This window comes from Ambystoma mexicanum, chromosome 4q, assembly GCF_040938575.1.
Source record: "Ambystoma mexicanum isolate Mex_15411 chromosome 4q, UKY_AmexF1_1, whole genome shotgun sequence".
NCBI lineage: Eukaryota > Metazoa > Chordata > Amphibia > Caudata > Ambystomatidae > Ambystoma > Ambystoma mexicanum.
Window position 1 is genome coordinate 529,776,951 of NC_090928.1, and position 22,766 is coordinate 529,799,716.

The 22,766-nt window shown below is 37.8% G+C and overlaps 1 non-coding gene across 1 annotated transcript; it reads right to left on the minus strand.

Moving 5' to 3' along the window:
* Nucleotides 1–10,715: 10,715 nt before the first annotated feature.
* On the minus strand, nucleotides 10,716–10,788 carry TRNAK-CUU (transfer RNA lysine (anticodon CUU)). Its single transcript has one exon. It is a non-coding gene; the product is annotated as a tRNA-Lys (tRNA).
* Nucleotides 10,789–22,766: the final 11,978 nt, after the last annotated feature.

A 22,766-nucleotide genomic window follows, 5' to 3' on the forward strand; every position in this document is an offset into this window, starting at 1 on the left:
TTGGTCAAAAAGCACTACAATTTTAGTTGTTTACGCCCAACGTGGGGCTCGAACCCACGACCCTGAGATTAAGAGTCTCATGCTCTACCGACTGAGCTAGCCGGGCTCCTTTGGATGCTTATAGTTTTCTTCCCTATCCCTGCACTGCCGGTTTCCACAGATAGGATGCTGTGCAATCATAGGCTCTGGTGGAGTTTGGAAAGAAAATACACATCAGCCAGAGGCAGAAATAGTCTAAGAAAGTATCAAACACAATTACCAGTCAATATCAGAACGCTTTGAAGAATATCAGGAAATAGCTGACTGAACCTGTGTGAAAAAATGTCTTATTTGTGTTTTCTCCACTTTATTTTATAATAAGATCATACATACTTTTTCTTTTACAGTGAATACATTAAGGTATGGTATTGCCCCATTACACATCATCCAGACATGCATTCATATATTGCATGTTAACAATGAAAATATTGCAAATATTGTAAAGAGACTTTCAATTTCTATTTTTTTGGTCAAAAAGCACTACAATTTTAGTTGTTTACGCCCAACGTGGGGCTCGAACCCACGACCCTGAGATTAAGAGTCTCATGCTCTACCGACTGAACTAGCCGGGCTCCTTTGGATGCCTATAGTTTTCTTCCCTATCCCTGCACTGCCGCTTTCCACAGATAGGATGTTGTGTAATCATAGGCTCTGGTGGAGTTTGGAAAGAAAATACACATCAGCCAGAGGCAGAAATAGTCTAAGAAAGTATCAAACACAATTACCAGTCAATATCAGAACGCATTGAAGAATATCAGGAAATAGCCGATTAAACCTGTGTGGAAAAAAGTCTTATTTGTGTTTTCTCCTTTTTATTTTATAGTAAGATGATACATACTTTTTCTTGTACAGTGAATACATTAAGGTGTGGTATTGCCCCATTACACATCATCCAGACATGCATTCATATATTGCATGTTAACAATGAAAATATTGCAAATATTGTAAAGAGACTTTCAATTTCTATTTTTTTGGTCAAAAAGCACTAAGATTTTAGTTGTTTTCACCCAACGTGGGGCTCGAACCCACGACCCTGAGATTAAGAGTCTCATGCTCTACCGACTGAGCTAGCCGGGCTCCTTTGGATGCCTATAGTTTTCTTCCCTATCCCTGCACTGCCGTTTTCCACAGAAAGGATGTATTTTTTTGGTCAAAAAGCACTACAATTTTAGTTGTTTTTGCCCAACGTGGGGCTCGAACCCACGACCCTGAGATTAAGAGTCTCATGCTCTACCTACTGAGCTAGCCGGGCTCCTTTGGACGCCTGTAGTTTTCTTCCCTATCCCTGCACTGCCGCTTTCCACAGATATGATGCTGTGTAATCATAGGCTCTGGTGGAGTTTGGAAAGAAAATACACATCAGCCAGAGGCAGAAATAGTCTAAGAAAGTATCAAACACAATTACCAGTCAATATCAGAACGCATTGAAGAATATCAGGAAATAGCCGATTAAACCTGTGTGGAAAAAAGTCTTATTTGTGTTTTCTCCACTTTATTTTATAGTAAGATGATGCATACTTTTCTTTTACAGTGAATACATTAAGGTATGGTATTGCCCCATTACACATCATCCAGACATGCATTCATACATTGCATGTTAACAATGAAAATATTGCAAATATTGTGAAGAGACTTTCAATTTCTATTTTTTTGGTCAAAAAACACTAAAATTTTAGTTGTTTTCGCCCAACGTGGGGCTCGAACCCACGAACCTGAGATTAAGAGTCTCATGCTCTACCGAATGAGCTAGCCGGGCTCCTTTGCATGCCTATAGTTTTCTTCCCTATCCCTGCACTGCCGCTTTCCACAGATATGATGCTGTGTAATCATAGGCTCTGGTGGAGTTTGGAAAGAAAATACACATCAGCCAGAGGCAGAAATAGTCTAAGAAAGTATCAAACACAATTACCAGTCAATATCAGAACGCATTGAAGAATATCAGGAAATAGCCGATTAAACTTGTGTGGAAAAAAGTCTTATTTGTGTTTTCTCCACTTTATTTTATAGTAAGATGATGCATACTTTTTCTTTTACAGTGAATACATTAAGGTGTGGTATTGCCCCATTACACATCATCCAGACATGCATTCATACATTGCATGTTAACAATGAAAATATTGCAAATATTGTGAAGAGACTTTCAATTTCTATTTTTTTGGTCAAAAAGCACTAAAATTTTAGTTGTTTTCGCCCAACGTGGGGCTCGAACCCACGACCCTGAGATTAAGAGTCTCATGCTCTACCGACTGAGCTAGCCGGGCTAATTTGCATGCCTATAGTTTTCTTCCCTATCCCTGCACTGCCGGTTTCCACAGATAGGATGCTGTGTAATCATAGGCTCTGGTGGAGTTTGGAAAGAAAATACACATCAGCCAGAGGCAGAAATAGTCTAAGAAAGTATCAAACACAATTACCAGTCAATATCAGAACGCTTTGAAGAATATAAAGAAATAGCTGACTGAACCTGTGTGAAAAAAAGTCTTATTTGTGTTTTCTCCACTTTATTTTATAATAAGATGATACATACTTTTTATTTTACAGTGAATACATTAAGGTATGGTATTGCCCCATTACACATCATCCAGACATGCATTCATATATTGCATGTTAACAATGAAAATATTGCAAATATTGTAAAGAGACTTTCAATTTCTATTTTTTTGGTCAAAAAGCACTACAATTTTAGTTGTTTTTGCCCAACGTGGGGTTCGAACCCACGACCCTGAAATTAAGAGTCTCATGCTCTACCAACTGAACTAGCCAGGCTCCTTTGGATGCCTATAGTTTTCTTCCCTATCCCTGCACTGCCGCTTTCCACAGATAGGATGCTGTGTAATCATAGGCTCTGGTGGAGTTTGGAAAGAAAATACACATCAGCCAGAGGCAGAAATAGTCTAAGAAAGTATCAAACACAATTACCAGTCAATATCAGAACGCATTGAAGAATATCAGGAAATAGCCGATTAAACTGTGTGGAAAAAAGTCTTATTTGTGTTTTCTCCACTTTATTTTATAGTAAGATGATGCATACTTTTTCTTTTACAGTGAATACATTAAGGTATGGTATTGCCCCATTACACATCATCCAGACATGCATTCATACATTGCATGTTAACAATGAAAATATTGCAAATATTGTAAAGAGACTTTCAATTTCTATTTTTTTGGTCAAGACATGCATCCAGACATGCATTCATATATTGCATGTTAACAATGAAAATATTGCAAATATTGTAAAGAGACTTTCAATTTCTATTTTTTTGGTCAAAAAGCACTAAAATTTTAGTTGTTTTTGCCCAACGTGGGGTTCGCACCCACGACCCTGAGATTAAGAGTCTCTTGCTCTACCGACTGAGCAAGCCGGGCTCCTTTGGAGGCCTATAGTTTTCTTCCCTATCCCTGCACTGCCGCTTTCCACAGATAGGATGCTGTGTAATCATAGGCTCTGGTGGAGTTTGGAAAGAAAATACACATCAGCCAGAGGCAGAAATAGTCTAAGAAAGTATCAAACACAATTACCAGTCAATATCAGAACGCATTGAAGAATATCAGGAAATAGCCGATTAAACCTGTGTGGAAAAAAGTCTTATTTGTGTTTTCTCCACTTTATTTTATAGTAAGATGATGCATACTTTTTCTTTTACAGTGAATACATTAAGGTATGGTATTGCCCCATTACACATCATCCAGACATGCATTCATATATTGCATGTTAACAATGAAAATATTGCAAATATTGTGAAGAGACTTTCAATTTCTATTTTTTTGGTCAAAAAGCACTAAAATATTAGTTGTTTTCGCCCAATGCGACCCTGAGATTAAGAGTCTCATGCTCTACCGACTGAGCTAGCCAGGCTCGTTTGGATGATAATAGTTTTCTTCCCTATCCCTGCACTGCCGTTTTCCACAGATAGGATGCTGTGTAATCATAGGCTCTGGTGGAGTTTGGAAAGAAAATACACATCAGCCAGAGGCAGAAATAGTCTAAGAAAGTATCAAACACAATTACCAGTCAATATCAGAAAGCTTTGAAGAATATCAGGAAATAGCCGATTAAACCTGTGTGGAAAAAAGTCTTATTTGTGTTTTCTCCACTTTATTTTATAGTAAGATGATACATACTTTTTCTTTTACAGTGAATACATTAAGATATGGTATTGCCCCATTACACATCATCCAGACATGCATTCATATATTGCATGTTAACAAAGAAATATTGCAAAGAGACTTTCAATTTCTATTTTTTTGGTCAAAAAGCACTACAATTTTAGTTGTTTTCGCCCAACGTGGGGCTCGAACCCACGACACTGAGATTAAGAGTCTCATGCTCTACCAACTGAGCTAGCCAGGCTCCTTTGGATGCCTATAGTTTTCTTCCCTATCCCTCCACTGCCGCTTTCCACAGATAGGATGCTGTGTAATCATAGGCTCTGGTGGAGTTTGGAAAGAAAATACACATCAGCAAGAGGCAGAAATAGTCTAAGAAAGTATCAAACACAATTACCAGTCAATATCAGAAAGCTTTGAAGAATATCAGGAAATAGCCGATTAAACCTGTGTGGAAAAAAGTCTTATTTGTGTTTTCTCCACTTTATTTTATAGTAAGATGATACATACTTTTTCTTTTACAGTGAATACATTAAGATATGGTATTGCCCCATTACACATCATCCAGACATGCATTCATATATTGCATGTTAACAAAGAAATATTGCAAAGAGACTTTCAATTTCTATTTTTTTGGTCAACAAGCACTAAAATTTTAGTTGTTTTCGCGCAATGTGGGGCTCGAACCCACGACCCTGAGTTTAAGAGTCTCATGCTCTACCGACTGAGCTAGCCGGGCTCCTTTGGATGTCTATAGTTTTCTTCCCTATCCCTGCACTGCCGTTTTCCACAGATAGGATGCTGTGTAATCATAGGCTCTGGTGGAGTTTGGAAAGAAAATACACATCAGCCAGAGGCAGAAATAGTCTAAGAAAGTATCAAACACAATTACCAGTAAATATCAGAACGCATTGAAGAATATCAGGAAATAGCCTATTAAACCTGTGTGGAAAAAAGTCTTATTTGTGTTTTCTCCACTTTATTTTATAGTAAGATGATGCATACTTTTTCTTTTACAGTGAATACATTAAGGTATGGTATTGCCCCATTACACATCATCCAGACATGCATTCATATATTGCATGTTAACAATGAAAATATTGCAAATATTGTAAAGAGACTTTCAATTTCTATTTTTTTGGTCAAAAAGCACTAAAATTTTAGTTGTTTTCGCCCAACGTGGGGCTCGAACCCACGACCCTGAGATTAAGAGTCTCATGCTCTACCGACTGAGCTAGCCGGGCTCCTTTGGATGCCTATAGTTTTCTTCCCTATCCCTGCACTGCCGGTTTCCACAGATAGGATGCTGTGCAATCATAGGCTCTGGTGGAGTTTGGAAAGAAAATACACATCAGCCAGAGGCAGAAATAGTCTAAGAAAGTATCAAACACAATTACCAGTCAATATCAGAACGCTTTGAAGAATATCAGGAAATAGCTGACTGAACCTGTGTGAAAAAATATCTTATTTGTGTTTTCTCCACTTTATTTTATAATAAGATGATACATACTTTTTCTTTTACAGTGAATACATTAAGGTATGGTATTGCCCCATTACACATCATCCAGACATGCATTCATATATTGCATGTTAACAATGAAAATATTGCAAATATTGTAAAGAGACTTTCAATTTCTATTTTTTTGGTCAAAAAGCACTACAATTTTAGTTGTTTACGCCCAACGTGGGGCTCGAACCCACGACCCTGAGATTAAGAGTCTCATGCTCGACCGACTGAACTAGCCGGGCTTCTTTGGATGCCTATAGTTTTCTTCCCTATCCCTGCACTGCCGCTTTCCACAGATAGGATGTTGTGTAATCATAGGCTCTGGTGGAGTTTGGAAAGAAAATACACATCAGCCAGAGGCAGAAATAGTCTAAGAAAGTATCAAACACAATTACCAGTCAATATCAGAACGCATTGAAGAATATCAGGAAATAGCCGATTAAACCTGTGTGGAAAAAAGTCTTATTTGTGTTTTCTCCTTTTTATTTTATAGTAAGATGATACATACTTTTTCTTGTACAGTGAATACATTAAGGTGTGGTATTGCCCCATTACACATCATCCAGACATGCATTCATATATTGCATGTTAACAATGAAAATATTGCAAATATTGTAAAGAGACTTTCAATTTCTATTTTTTTGGTCAAAAAGCACTAAAATTTTAGTTGTTTTCACCCAACGTGGGGCTCGAACCCACGACCCTGAGATTAAGAGTCTCATGCTCTACCGACTGAGCTAGCCGGGCTCCTTTGGATGCCTATAGTTTTCTTCCCTATCCCTGCACTGCCGTTTTCCACAGATAGGATGTATTTTTTTGGTCAAAAAGCACTACAATTTTAGTTGTTTTCGCCCAACGTGGGGCTCGAACCCACGACCCTGAGATTAAGAGTCTCATGCTCTACCTACTGAGCTAGCCGGGCTCCTTTAGATGCCTGTAGTTTTCTTCCCTATCCCTGCACTGCCGCTTTCCACAGATATGATGCTGTGTAATCATAGGCTCTGGTGGAGTTTGGAAAGAAAATACACATCAGCCAGAGGCAGAAATAGTCTAAGAAAGTATCAAACACAATTACCAGTCAATATCAGAACGCATTGAAGAATATCAGGAAATAGCCGATTAAACTTGTGTGGAAAAAAGTCTTATTTGTGTTTTCTCCACTTTATTTTATAGTAAGATGATGCATACTTTTTCTTTTACAGTGAATACATTAAGGTATGGTATTGCCCCATTACACATCATCCAGACATGCATTCATACATTGCATGTTAACAATGAAAATATTGCAAATATTGTGAAGAGACTTTCAATTTCTATTTTTTTGGTCAAAAAGCACTAAAATTTTAGTTGTTTTCGCCCAACGTGGGGCTCGAACCCACGACCCTGAGATTAAGAGTCTCATGCTCTACCGACTGAGCTAGCCGGGCTCTTTTGCATGCCTATAGTTTTCTTCCCTATCCCTGCACTGCCGGTTTCCACAGATAGGATGCTGTGTAATCATAGGCTCTGGTGGAGTTTGGAAAGAAAATACACATCAGCCAGAGGCAGAAATAGTCTAAGAAAGTATCAAACACAATTACCAGTCAATATCAGAACGCTTTGAAGAATATAAAGAAATAGCTGACTGAACCTGTGTGAAAAAAAGTCTTATTTGTGTTTTCTCCACTTTATTTTATAATAAGATGATACATACTTTTTATTTTACAGTGAATACATTAAGGTATGGTATTGCCCCATTACACATCATCCAGACATGCATTCATATATTGCATGTTAACAATGAAAATATTGCAAATATTGTAAAGAGACTTTCAATTTCTATTTTTTTGGTCAAAAAGCACTACAATTTTAGTTGTTTTTGCCCAACGTGGGGTTCGAACCCACGACCCTGAGATTAAGAGTCTCATGCTCTACCAACTGAACTAGCCAGGCTCCTTTGGATGCCTATAGTTTTCTTCCCTATCCCTGCACTGCCGCTTTCCACAGATAGGATGCTGTGTAATCATAGGCTCTGGTGGAGTTTGGAAAGAAAATACACATCAGCCAGAGGCAGAAATAGTCTAAGAAAGTATCAAACACAATTACCAGTCAATATCAGAACGCATTGAAGAATATCAGGAAATAGCCGATTAAACTGTGTGGAAAAAAGTCTTATTTGTGTTTTCTCCACTTTATTTTATAGTAAGATGATGCATACTTTTTCTTTTACAGTGAATACATTAAGGTATGGTATTGCCCCATTACACATCATCCAGACATGCATTCATACATTGCATGTTAACAATGAAAATATTGCAAATATTGTAAAGAGACTTTCAATTTCTATTTTTTTGGTCAAAAAGCACTCAAATTTTAGTTGTTTTCGCCCAACGTGGGGCTCGAACCCACAACCCTGAGATTAAGAGTCTCATGCTCTACCGACTGAGCTAGCCGGGCTCCTTTGGATGCCTATAGTTTTCTTCCCTATCCCTGCACTGCCGTTTTCCACAGATAGGATGCTGTGTAATCATAGGCTCTGGTGGAGTTTGGAAAGAAAATACACATCAGCCAGAGGCAGAAATAGTCTAAGAAAGTATCAAACACAATTACCAGTCAATATCAGAACGCATTGAAGAATATCAGGAAATAGCCGATTAAACCTGTGTGGAAAAAAGTCTTATTTGTGTTTTCTCCTTTTTATTTTATAGTAAGATGATACATACTTTTTCTTGTACAGTGAATACATTAAGGTGTGGTATTGCCCCATTACACATCATCCAGACATGCATTCATATATTGCATGTTAACAATGAAAATATTGCAAATATTGTAAAGAGACTTTCAATTTCTATTTTTTTGGTCAAAAAGCACTAAGATTTTAGTTGTTTTCACCCAACGTGGGGCTCGAACCCACGACCCTGAGATTAAGAGTCTCATGCTCTACCGACTGAGCTAGCCGGGCTCCTTTAGATGCCTATAGTTTTCTTCCCTATCCCTGCACTGCCGTTTTCCACAGATAGGATGCTGTGTAATCATAGGATCTGGTGGAGTTTGGAAAGAAAATACACATCAGCCAGAGGCAGAAATAGTCTAAGAAAGTATCAAACACAATTACCAGTCAATATCAGAACGCATTGAAGAATATCAGGAAATAGCCGATTAAACCTGTGTGGAAAAAAGTCTTATTTGTGTTTTCTCCACTTTATTTTATAGTAAGATGATGCATACTTTTTCTTTTACAGTGAATACATTAAGGTATGGTATTGCCCCATTACACATCATCCAGACATGCATTCATACATTGCATGTTAACAATGAAAATATTGCAAATATTGTAAAGAGACTTTCAATTTCTATTTTTTTGGTCAAAAAGCACTAAGATTTTAGTTGTTTTCACCCAACGTGGGGCTCGAACCCACGACCCTGAGATTAAGAGTCTCATGCTCTACCGACTGAGCTAGCCGGGCTCCTTTGGATGCCTATAGTTTTCTTCCCTATCCCTGCACTGCCGTTTTCCACAGAAAGGATGTATTTTTTTGGTCAAAAAGCACTACAATTTTAGTTGTTTTTGCCCAACGTGGGGCTCGAACCCACGACCCTGAGATTAAGAGTCTCATGCTCTACCTACTGAGCTAGCCGGGCTCCTTTGGACGCCTGTAGTTTTCTTCCCTATCCCTGCACTGCCGCTTTCCACCGATATGATGCTGTGTAATCATAGGCTCTGGTGGAGTTTGGAAAGAAAATACACATCAGCCAGAGGCAGAAATAGTCTAAGAAAGTATCAAACACAATTACCAGTCAATATCAGAACGCATTGAAGAATATCAGGAAATAGCCGATTAAACCTGTGTGGAAAAAAGTCTTATTTGTGTTTTCTCCACTTTATTTTATAGTAAGATGATGCATACTTTTCTTTTACAGTGAATACATTAAGGTATGGTATTGCCCCATTACACATCATCCAGACATGCATTCATACATTGCATGTTAACAATGAAAATATTGCAAATATTGTGAAGAGACTTTCAATTTCTATTTTTTTGGTCAAAAAACACTAAAATTTTAGTTGTTTTCGCCCAACGTGGGGCTCGAACCCACGAACCTGAGATTAAGAGTCTCATGCTCTACCGAATGAGCTAGCCGGGCTCCTTTGCATGCCTATAGTTTTCTTCCCTATCCCTGCACTGCCGCTTTCCACAGATATGATGCTGTGTAATCATAGGCTCTGGTGGAGTTTGGAAAGAAAATACACATCAGCCAGAGGCAGAAATAGTCTAAGAAAGTATCAAACACAATTACCAGTCAATATCAGAACGCATTGAAGAATATCAGGAAATAGCCGATTAAACTTGTGTGGAAAAAAGTCTTATTTGTGTTTTCTCCACTTTATTTTATAGTAAGATGATGCATACTTTTTCTTTTACAGTGAATACATTAAGGTGTGGTATTGCCCCATTACACATCATCCAGACATGCATTCATACATTGCATGTTAACAATGAAAATATTGCAAATATTGTGAAGAGACTTTCAATTTCTATTTTTTTGGTCAAAAAGCACTAAAATTTTAGTTGTTTTCGCCCAACGTGGGGCTCGAACCCACGACCCTGAGATTAAGAGTCTCATGCTCTACCGACTGAGCTAGCCGGGCTCCTTTGCATGCCTATAGTTTTCTTCCCTATCCCTGCACTGCCGGTTTCCACAGATAGGATGCTGTGTAATCATAGGCTCTGGTGGAGTTTGGAAAGAAAATACACATCAGCCAGAGGCAGAAATAGTCTAAGAAAGTATCAAACACAATTACCAGTCAATATCAGAACGCTTTGAAGAATATAAAGAAATAGCTGACTGAACCTGTGTGAAAAAAAGTCTTATTTGTGTTTTCTCCACTTTATTTTATAATAAGATGATACATACTTTTTATTTTACAGTGAATACATTAAGGTATGGTATTGCCCCATTACACATCATCCAGACATGCATTCATATATTGCATGTTAACAATGAAAATATTGCAAATATTGTAAAGAGACTTTCAATTTCTATTTTTTTGGTCAAAAAGCACTACAATTTTAGTTGTTTTTGCCCAACGTGGGGTTCGAACCCACGACCCTGAGATTAAGAGTCTCATGCTCTACCGACTGAGCTAGCCGGGCTCTTTTGCATGCCTATAGTTTTCTTCCCTATCCCTGCACTGCCGGTTTCCACAGATAGGATGCTGTGTAATCATAGGCTCTGGTGGAGTTTGGAAAGAAAATACACATCAGCCAGAGGCAGAAATAGTCTAAGAAAGTATCAAACACAATTACCAGTCAATATCAGAACGCTTTGAAGAATATAAAGAAATAGCTGACTGAACCTGTGTGAAAAAAAGTCTTATTTGTGTTTTCTCCACTTTATTTTATAATAAGATGATACATACTTTTTATTTTACAGTGAATACATTAAGGTATGGTATTGCCCCATTACACATCATCCAGACATGCATTCATATATTGCATGTTAACAATGAAAATATTGCAAATATTGTAAAGAGACTTTCAATTTCTATTTTTTTGGTCAAAAAGCACTACAATTTTAGTTGTTTTTGCCCAACGTGGGGTTCGAACCCACGACCCTGAGATTAAGAGTCTCATGCTCTACCAACTGAACTAGCCAGGCTCCTTTGGATGCCTATAGTTTTCTTCCCTATCCCTGCACTGCCGCTTTCCACAGATAGGATGCTGTGTAATCATAGGCTCTGGTGGAGTTTGGAAAGAAAATACACATCAGCCAGAGGCAGAAATAGTCTAAGAAAGTATCAAACACAATTACCAGTCAATATCAGAACGCATTGAAGAATATCAGGAAATAGCCGATTAAACTGTGTGGAAAAAAGTCTTATTTGTGTTTTCTCCACTTTATTTTATAGTAAGATGATGCATACTTTTTCTTTTACAGTGAATACATTAAGGTATGGTATTGCCCCATTACACATCATCCAGACATGCATTCATACATTGCATGTTAACAATGAAAATATTGCAAATATTGTAAAGAGACTTTCAATTTCTATTTTTTTGGTCAAAAAGCACTCAAATTTTAGTTGTTTTCGCCCAACGTGGGGCTCGAACCCACAACCCTGAGATTAAGAGTCTCATGCTCTACCGACTGAGCTAGCCGGGCTCCTTTGGATGCCTATAGTTTTCTTCCCTATCCCTGCACTGCCGTTTTCCACAGATAGGATGCTGTGTAATCATAGGCTCTGGTGGAGTTTGGAAAGAAAATACACATCAGCCAGAGGCAGAAATAGTCTAAGAAAGTATCAAACACAATTACCAGTCAATATCAGAACGCATTGAAGAATATCAGGAAATAGCCGATTAAACCTGTGTGGAAAAAAGTCTTATTTGTGTTTTCTCCTTTTTATTTTATAGTAAGATGATACATACTTTTTCTTGTACAGTGAATACATTAAGGTGTGGTATTGCCCCATTACACATCATCCAGACATGCATTCATATATTGCATGTTAACAATGAAAATATTGCAAATATTGTAAAGAGACTTTCAATTTCTATTTTTTTGGTCAAAAAGCACTAAGATTTTAGTTGTTTTCACCCAACGTGGGGCTCGAACCCACGACCCTGAGATTAAGAGTCTCATGCTCTACCGACTGAGCTAGCCGGGCTCCTTTAGATGCCTATAGTTTTCTTCCCTATCCCTGCACTGCCGTTTTCCACAGATAGGATGCTGTGTAATCATAGGATCTGGTGGAGTTTGGAAAGAAAATACACATCAGCCAGAGGCAGAAATAGTCTAAGAAAGTATCAAACACAATTACCAGTCAATATCAGAACGCATTGAAGAATATCAGGAAATAGCCGATTAAACCTGTGTGGAAAAAAGTCTTATTTGTGTTTTCTCCACTTTATTTTATAGTAAGATGATGCATACTTTTTCTTTTACAGTGAATACATTAAGGTATGGTATTGCCCCATTACACATCATCCAGACATGCATTCATACATTGCATGTTAACAATGAAAATATTGCAAATATTGTAAAGAGACTTTCAATTTCTATTTTTTTGGTCAAAAAGCACTAAGATTTTAGTTGTTTTCACCCAACGTGGGGCTCGAACCCACGACCCTGAGATTAAGAGTCTCATGCTCTACCGACTGAGCTAGCCGGGCTCCTTTGGATGCCTATAGTTTTCTTCCCTATCCCTGCACTGCCGTTTTCCACAGAAAGGATGTATTTTTTTGGTCAAAAAGCACTACAATTTTAGTTGTTTTTGCCCAACGTGGGGCTCGAACCCACGACCCTGAGATTAAGAGTCTCATGCTCTACCTACTGAGCTAGCCGGGCTCCTTTGGACGCCTGTAGTTTTCTTCCCTATCCCTGCACTGCCGCTTTCCACCGATATGATTCTGTGTAATCATAGGCTCTGGTGGAGTTTGGAAAGAAAATACACATCAGCCAGAGGCAGAAATAGTCTAAGAAAGTATCAAACACAATTACCAGTCAATATCAGAACGCATTGAAGAATATCAGGAAATAGCCGATTAAACCTGTGTGGAAAAAAGTCTTATTTGTGTTTTCTCCACTTTATTTTATAGTAAGATGATGCATACTTTTCTTTTACAGTGAATACATTAAGGTATGGTATTGCCCCATTACACATCATCCAGACATGCATTCATACATTGCATGTTAACAATGAAAATATTGCAAATATTGTGAAGAGACTTTCAATTTCTATTTTTTTGGTCAAAAAACACTAAAATTTTAGTTGTTTTCGCCCAACGTGGGGCTCGAACCCACGAACCTGAGATTAAGAGTCTCATGCTCTACCGAATGAGCTAGCCGGGCTCCTTTGCATGCCTATAGTTTTCTTCCCTATCCCTGCACTGCCGCTTTCCACAGATATGATGCTGTGTAATCATAGGCTCTGGTGGAGTTTGGAAAGAAAATACACATCAGCCAGAGGCAGAAATAGTCTAAGAAAGTATCAAACACAATTACCAGTCAATATCAGAACGCATTGAAGAATATCAGGAAATAGCCGATTAAACTTGTGTGGAAAAAAGTCTTATTTGTGTTTTCTCCACTTTATTTTATAGTAAGATGATGCATACTTTTTCTTTTACAGTGAATACATTAAGGTGTGGTATTGCCCCATTACACATCATCCAGACATGCATTCATACATTGCATGTTAACAATGAAAATATTGCAAATATTGTGAAGAGACTTTCAATTTCTATTTTTTTGGTCAAAAAGCACTAAAATTTTAGTTGTTTTCGCCCAACGTGGGGCTCGAACCCACGACCCTGAGATTAAGAGTCTCATGCTCTACCGACTGAGCTAGCCGGGCTCCTTTGCATGCCTATAGTTTTCTTCCCTATCCCTGCACTGCCGGTTTCCACAGATAGGATGCTGTGTAATCATAGGCTCTGGTGGAGTTTGGAAAGAAAATACACATCAGCCAGAGGCAGAAATAGTCTAAGAAAGTATCAAACACAATTACCAGTCAATATCAGAACGCTTTGAAGAATATAAAGAAATAGCTGACTGAACCTGTGTGAAAAAAAGTCTTATTTGTGTTTTCTCCACTTTATTTTATAATAAGATGATACATACTTTTTATTTTACAGTGAATACATTAAGGTATGGTATTGCCCCATTACACATCATCCAGACATGCATTCATATATTGCATGTTAACAATGAAAATATTGCAAATATTGTAAAGAGACTTTCAATTTCTATTTTTTTGGTCAAAAAGCACTACAATTTTAGTTGTTTTTGCCCAACGTGGGGTTCGAACCCACGACCCTGAGATTAAGAGTCTCATGCTCTACCAACTGAACTAGCCAGGCTCCTTTGGATGCCTATAGTTTTCTTCCCTATCCCTGCACTGCCGCTTTCCACAGATAGGATGCTGTGTAATCATAGGCTCTGGTGGAGTTTGGAAAGAAAATACACATCAGCCAGAGGCAGAAATAGTCTAAGAAAGTATCAAACACAATTACCAGTCAATATCAGAACGCATTGAAGAATATCAGGAAATAGCCGATTAAACTGTGTGGAAAAAAGTCTTATTTGTGTTTTCTCCACTTTATTTTATAGTAAGATGATGCATACTTTTTCTTTTACAGTGAATACATTAAGGTATGGTATTGCCCCATTACACATCATCCAGACATGCATTCATACATTGCATGTTAACAATGAAAATATTGCAAATATTGTAAAGAGACTTTCAATTTCTATTTTTTGGTCAAGACATGCATCCAGACATGCATTCATATATTGCATGTTAACAATGAAAATATTGCAAATATTGTAAAGAGACTTTCAATTTCTATTTTTTTGGTCAAAAAGCACTAAAATATTGCAAATATTGTAAAGAGACTTTCAATTTCTATTTTTTGGTCAAGACATGCATCCAGACATGCATTCATATATTGCATGTTAACAATGAAAATATTGCAAATATTGTAAAGAGACTTTCAATTTCTATTTTTTTGGTCAAAAAGCACTAAAATTTTAGTTGTTTTTGCCCAACGTGGGGTTCGCACCCACGACCCTGAGATTAAGAGTCTCTTGCTCTACCGACTGAGCAAGCCGGGCTCCTTTGGAGGCCTATAGTTTTCTTCCCTATCCCTGCACTGCCGCTTTCCACAGATAGGATGCTGTGTAATCATAGGCTCTGGTGGAGTTTGGAAAGAAAATACACATCAGCCAGAGGCAGAAATAGTCTAAGAAAGTATCAAACACAATTACCAGTCAATATCAGAACGCATTGAAGAATATCAGGAAATAGCCGATTAAACCTGTGTGGAAAAAAGTCTTATTTGTGTTTTCTCCACTTTATTTTATAGTAAGATGATGCATACTTTTTCTTTTACAGTGAATACATTAAGGTATGGTATTGCCCCATTACACATCATCCAGACATGCATTCATATATTGCATGTTAACAATGAAAATATTGCAAATATTGTGAAGAGACTTTCAATTTCTATTTTTTTGGTCAAAAAGCACTAAAATATTAGTTGTTTTTGCCCAATGCGACCCTGAGATTAAGAGTCTCATGCTCTACCGACTGAGCTAGCCAGGCTCGTTTGGATGATAATAGTTTTCTTCCCTATCCCTGCACTGCCGTTTTCCACAGATAGGATGCTGTGTAATCATAGGCTCTGGTGGAGTTTGGAAAGAAAATACACATCAGCCAGAGGCAGAAATAGTCTAAGAAAGTATCAAACACAATTACCAGTCAATATCAGAAAGCTTTGAAGAATATCAGGAAATAGCTGACTGAACCTGTGTGAAAAAATATCTTATTTGTGTTTTCTCCACTTTATTTTATAATAAGATGATACATACTTTTTCTTTTACAGTGAATACATTAAGGTATGGTATTGCCCCATTACACATCATCCAGACATGCATTCATATATTGCATGTTAACAATGAAAATATTGCAAATATTGTAAAGAGACTTTCAATTTCTATTTTTTTGGTCAAAAAGCACTACAATTTTAGTTGTTTACGCCCAACGTGGGGCTCGAACCCACGACCCTGAGATTAAGAGTCTCATGCTCGACCGACTGAACTAGCCGGGCTTCTTTGGATGCCTATAGTTTTCTTCCCTATCCCTGCACTGCCGCTTTCCACAGATAGGATGTTGTGTAATCATAGGCTCTGGTGGAGTTTGGAAAGAAAATACACATCAGCCAGAGGCAGAAATAGTCTAAGAAAGTATCAAACACAATTACCAGTCAATATCAGAACGCATTGAAGAATATCAGGAAATAGCCGATTAAACCTGTGTGGAAAAAAGTCTTATTTGTGTTTTCTCCTTTTTATTTTATAGTAAGATGATACATACTTTTTCTTGTACAGTGAATACATTAAGGTGTGGTATTGCCCCATTACACATCATCCAGACATGCATTCATATATTGCATGTTAACAATGAAAATATTGCAAATATTGTAAAGAGACTTTCAATTTCTATTTTTTTGGTCAAAAAGCACTAAAATTTTAGTTGTTTTCACCCAACGTGGGGCTCGAACCCACGACCCTGAGATTAAGAGTCTCATGCTCTACCGACTGAGCTAGCCGGGCTCCTTTGGATGCCTATAGTTTTCTTCCCTATCCCTGCACTGCCGTTTTCCACAGATAGGATGTATTTTTTTGGTCAAAAAGCACTACAATTTTAGTTGTTTTCGCCCAACGTGGGGCTCGAACCCACGACCCTGAGATTAAGAGTCTCATGCTCTACCTACTGAGCTAGCCGGGCTCCTTTAGATGCCTGTAGTTTTCTTCCCTATCCCTGCACTGCCGCTTTCCACAGATATGATGCTGTGTAATCATAGGCTCTGGTGGAGTTTGGAAAGAAAATACACATCAGCCAGAGGCAGAAATAGTCTAAGAAAGTATCAAACACAATTACCAGTCAATATCAGAACGCATTGAAGAATATCAGGAAATAGCCGATTAAACTTGTGTGGAAAAAAGTCTTATTTGTGTTTTCTCCACTTTATTTTATAGTAAGATGATGCATACTTTTTCTTTTACAGTGAATACATTAAGGTATGGTATTGCCCCATTACACATCATCCAGACATGCATTCATACATTGCATGTTAACAATGAAAATATTGCAAATATTGTGAAGAGACTTTCAATTTCTATTTTTTTGGTCAAAAAGCACTAAAATTTTAGTTGTTTTCGCCCAACGTGGGGCTCGAACCCACGACCCTGAGATTAAGAGTCTCATGCTCTACCGACTGAGCTAGCCGGGCTCCTTTGCATGCCTATAGTTTTCTTCCCTATCCCTGCACTGCCGGTTTCCACAGATAGGATGCTGTGTAATCATAGGCTCTGGTGGAGTTTGGAAAGAAAATACACATCAGCCAGAGGCAGAAATAGTCTAAGAAAGTATCAAACACAATTACCAGTCAATATCAGAACGCATTGAAGAATATCAGGAAATAGCCGATTAAACCTGTGTGGAAAAAAGTCTTATTTGTGTTTTCTCCACTTTATTTTATAGTAAGATGATGCATACTTTTTCTTTTACAGTGAATACATTAAGGTATGGTATTGCCCCATTACACATCATCCAGACATGCATTCATATATTGCATGTTAACAATGAAAATATTGCAAATATTGTGAAGAGACTTTCAATTTCTATTTTTTTGGTCAAAAAGCACTAAAATATTAGTTGTTTTCGCCCAATGCGACCCTGAGATTAAGAGTCTCATGCTCTACCGACTGAGCTAGCCAGGCTCGTTTGGATGATAATAGTTTTCTTCCCTATCCCTGCACTGCCGTTTTCCACAGATAGGATGCTGTGTAATCATAGGCTCTGGTGGAGTTTGGAAAGAAAATACACATCAGCCAGAGGCAGAAATAGTCTAAGAAAGTATCAAACACAATTACCAGTCAATATCAGAAAGCTTTGAAGAATATCAGGAAATAGCCGATTAAACCTGTGTGGAAAAAAGTCTTATTTGTGTTTTCTCCACTTTATTTTATAGTAAGATGATACATACTTTTTCTTTTACAGTGAATACATTAAGATATGGTATTGCCCCATTACACATCATCCAGACATGCATTCATATATTGCATGTTAACAAAGAAATATTGCAAAGAGACTTTCAATTTCTATTTTTTTGGTCAAAAAGCACTACAATTTTAGTTGTTTTCGCCCAACGTGGGGCTCGAACCCACGACACTGAGATTAAGAGTCTCATGCTCTACCAACTGAGCTAGCCAGGCTCCTTTGGATGCCTATAGTTTTCTTCCCTATCCCTCCACTGCCGCTTTCCACAGATAGGATGCTGTGTAATCATAGGCTCTGGTGGAGTTTGGAAAGAAAATACACATCAGCAAGAGGCAGAAATAGTCTAAGAAAGTATCAAACACAATTACCAGTCAATATCAGAAAGCTTTGAAGAATATCAGGAAATAGCCGATTAAACCTGTGTGGAAAAAAGTCTTATTTGTGTTTTCTCCACTTTATTTTATAGTAAGATGATACATACTTTTTCTTTTACAGTGAATACATTAAGATATGGTATTGCCCCATTACACATCATCCAGACATGCATTCATATATTGCATGTTAACAAAGAAATATTGCAAAGAGACTTTCAATTTCTATTTTTTTGGTCAACAAGCACTAAAATTTTAGTTGTTTTCGCGCAATGTGGGGCTCGAACCCACGACCCTGAGTTTAAGAGTCTCATGCTCTACCGACTGAGCTAGCCGGGCTCCTTTGGATGTCTATAGTTTTCTTCCCTATCCCTGCACTGCCGTTTTCCACAGATAGGATGCTGTGTAATCATAGGCTCTGGTGGAGTTTGGAAAGAAAATACACATCAGCCAGAGGCAGAAATAGTCTAAGAAAGTATCAAACACAATTACCAGTAAATATCAGAACGCATTGAAGAATATCAGGAAATAGCCTATTAAACCTGTGTGGAAAAAAGTCTTATTTGTGTTTTCTCCACTTTATTTTATAGTAAGATGATGCATACTTTTTCTTTTACAGTGAATACATTAAGGTATGGTATTGCCCCATTACACATCATCCAGACATGCATTCATATATTGCATGTTAACAATGAAAATATTGCAAATATTGTAAAGAGACTTTCAATTTCTATTTTTTTGGTCAAAAAGCACTAAAATTTTAGTTGTTTTCGCCCAACGTGGGGCTCGAACCCACGACCCTGAGATTAAGAGTCTCATGCTCTACCGACTGAGCTAGCCGGGCTCCTTTGGATGCCTATAGTTTTCTTCCCTATCCCTGCACTGCCGGTTTCCACAGATAGGATGCTGTGCAATCATAGGCTCTGGTGGAGTTTGGAAAGAAAATACACATCAGCCAGAGGCAGAAATAGTCTAAGAAAGTATCAAACACAATTACCAGTCAATATCAGAACGCTTTGAAGAATATCAGGAAATAGCTGACTGAACCTGTGTGAAAAAATATCTTATTTGTGTTTTCTCCACTTTATTTTATAATAAGATGATACATACTTTTTCTTTTACAGTGAATACATTAAGGTATGGTATTGCCCCATTACACATCATCCAGACATGCATTCATATATTGCATGTTAACAATGAAAATATTGCAAATATTGTAAAGAGACTTTCAATTTCTATTTTTTTGGTCAAAAAGCACTACAATTTTAGTTGTTTACGCCCAACGTGGGGCTCGAACCCACGACCCTGAGATTAAGAGTCTCATGCTCGACCGACTGAACTAGCCGGGCTTCTTTGGATGCCTATAGTTTTCTTCCCTATCCCTGCACTGCCGCTTTCCACAGATAGGATGTTGTGTAATCATAGGCTCTGGTGGAGTTTGGAAAGAAAATACACATCAGCCAGAGGCAGAAATAGTCTAAGAAAGTATCAAACACAATTACCAGTCAATATCAGAACGCATTGAAGAATATCAGGAAATAGCCGATTAAACCTGTGTGGAAAAAAGTCTTATTTGTGTTTTCTCCTTTTTATTTTATAGTAAGATGATACATACTTTTTCTTGTACAGTGAATACATTAAGGTGTGGTATTGCCCCATTACACATCATCCAGACATGCATTCATATATTGCATGTTAACAATGAAAATATTGCAAATATTGTAAAGAGACTTTCAATTTCTATTTTTTTGGTCAAAAAGCACTAAAATTTTAGTTGTTTTCACCCAACGTGGGGCTCGAACCCACGACCCTGAGATTAAGAGTCTCATGCTCTACCGACTGAGCTAGCCGGGCTCCTTTGGATGCCTATAGTTTTCTTCCCTATCCCTGCACTGCCGTTTTCCACAGATAGGATGTATTTTTTTGGTCAAAAAGCACTACAATTTTAGTTGTTTTCGCCCAACGTGGGGCTCGAACCCACGACCCTGAGATTAAGAGTCTCATGCTCTACCTACTGAGCTAGCCGGGCTCCTTTAGATGCCTGTAGTTTTCTTCCCTATCCCTGCACTGCCGCTTTCCACAGATATGATGCTGTGTAATCATAGGCTCTGGTGGAGTTTGGAAAGAAAATACACATCAGCCAGAGGCAGAAATAGTCTAAGAAAGTATCAAACACAATTACCAGTCAATATCAGAACGCATTGAAGAATATCAGGAAATAGCCGATTAAACTTGTGTGGAAAAAAGTCTTATTTGTGTTTTCTCCACTTTATTTTATAGTAAGATGATGCATACTTTTTCTTTTACAGTGAATACATTAAGGTATGGTATTGCCCCATTACACATCATCCAGACATGCATTCATACATTGCATGTTAACAATGAAAATATTGCAAATATTGTGAAGAGACTTTCAATTTCTATTTTTTTGGTCAAAAAGCACTAAAATTTTAGTTGTTTTCGCCCAACGTGGGGCTCGAACCCACGACCCTGAGATTAAGAGTCTCATGCTCTACCGACTGAGCTAGCCGGGCTCCTTTGCATGCCTATAGTTTTCTTCCCTATCCCTGCACTGCCGGTTTCCACAGATAGGATGCTGTGTAATCATAGGCTCTGGTGGAGTTTGGAAAGAAAATACACATCAGCCAGAGGCAGAAATAGTCTAAGAAAGTATCAAACACAATTACCAGTCAATATCAGAACGCTTTGAAGAATATAAAGAAATAGCTGACTGAACCTGTGTGAAAAAAAGTCTTATTTGTGTTTTCTCCACTTTATTTTATAATAAGATGATACATACTTTTTATTTTACAGTGAATACATTAAGGTATGGTATTGCCCCATTACACATCATCCAGACATGCATTCATATATTGCATGTTAACAATGAAAATATTGCAAATATTGTAAAGAGACTTTCAATTTCTATTTTTTTGGTCAAAAAGCACTACAATTTTAGTTGTTTTTGCCCAACGTGGGGTTCGAACCCACGACCCTGAGATTAAGAGTCTCATGCTCTACCAACTGAACTAGCCAGGCTCCTTTGGATGCCTATAGTTTTCTTCCCTATCCCTGCACTGCCGCTTTCCACAGATAGGATGCTGTGTAATCATAGGCTCTGGTGGAGTTTGGAAAGAAAATACACATCAGCCAGAGGCAGAAATAGTCTAAGAAAGTATCAAACACAATTACCAGTCAATATCAGAACGCATTGAAGAATATCAGGAAATAGCCGATTAAACTGTGTGGAAAAAAGTCTTATTTGTGTTTTCTCCACTTTATTTTATAGTAAGATGATGCATACTTTTTCTTTTACAGTGAATACATTAAGGTATGGTATTGCCCCATTACACATCATCCAGACATGCATTCATACATTGCATGTTAACAATGAAAATATTGCAAATATTGTAAAGAGACTTTCAATTTCTATTTTTTTGGTCAAAAAGCACTCAAATTTTAGTTGTTTTCGCCCAACGTGGGGCTCGAACCCACAACCCTGAGATTAAGAGTCTCATGCTCTACCGACTGAGCTAGCCGGGCTCCTTTGGATGCCTATAGTTTTCTTCCCTATCCCTGCACTGCCGTTTTCCACAGATAGGATGCTGTGTAATCATAGGCTCTGGTGGAGTTTGGAAAGAAAATACACATCAGCCAGAGGCAGAAATAGTCTAAGAAAGTATCAAACACAATTACCAGTCAATATCAGAACGCATTGAAGAATATCAGGAAATAGCCGATTAAACCTGTGTGGAAAAAAGTCTTATTTGTGTTTTCTCCACTTTATTTTACAGTAAGATGATACATACTTTTTCTTTTACAGTGAATACATTAAGGTGTGGTATTGCCCCATTACACATCATCCAGACATGCATTCATATATTGCATGTTAACAATCAAAATATTGCAAATATTGTAAAGAGACTTTCAATTTCTATTTTTTTGGTCAAAAAGCACTAAAATTTTAGTTGTTTTCGCCCAATGTGGGGCTCGAACCCACGACCCTGAGATTAAGAGTCTCATGCTCTACCGACTGAGCTAGCCGGGCTCCTTTGGATGTCTATAGTTTTCTTCCCTATCCCTGCACTGCCGTTTTCCACAGATAGGATGCTGTGTAATCATAGGCTCTGGTGGAGTTTGGAAAGAAAATACACATCAGCCAGAGACAGAAATAGTCTAAGAAAGTATCAAACAC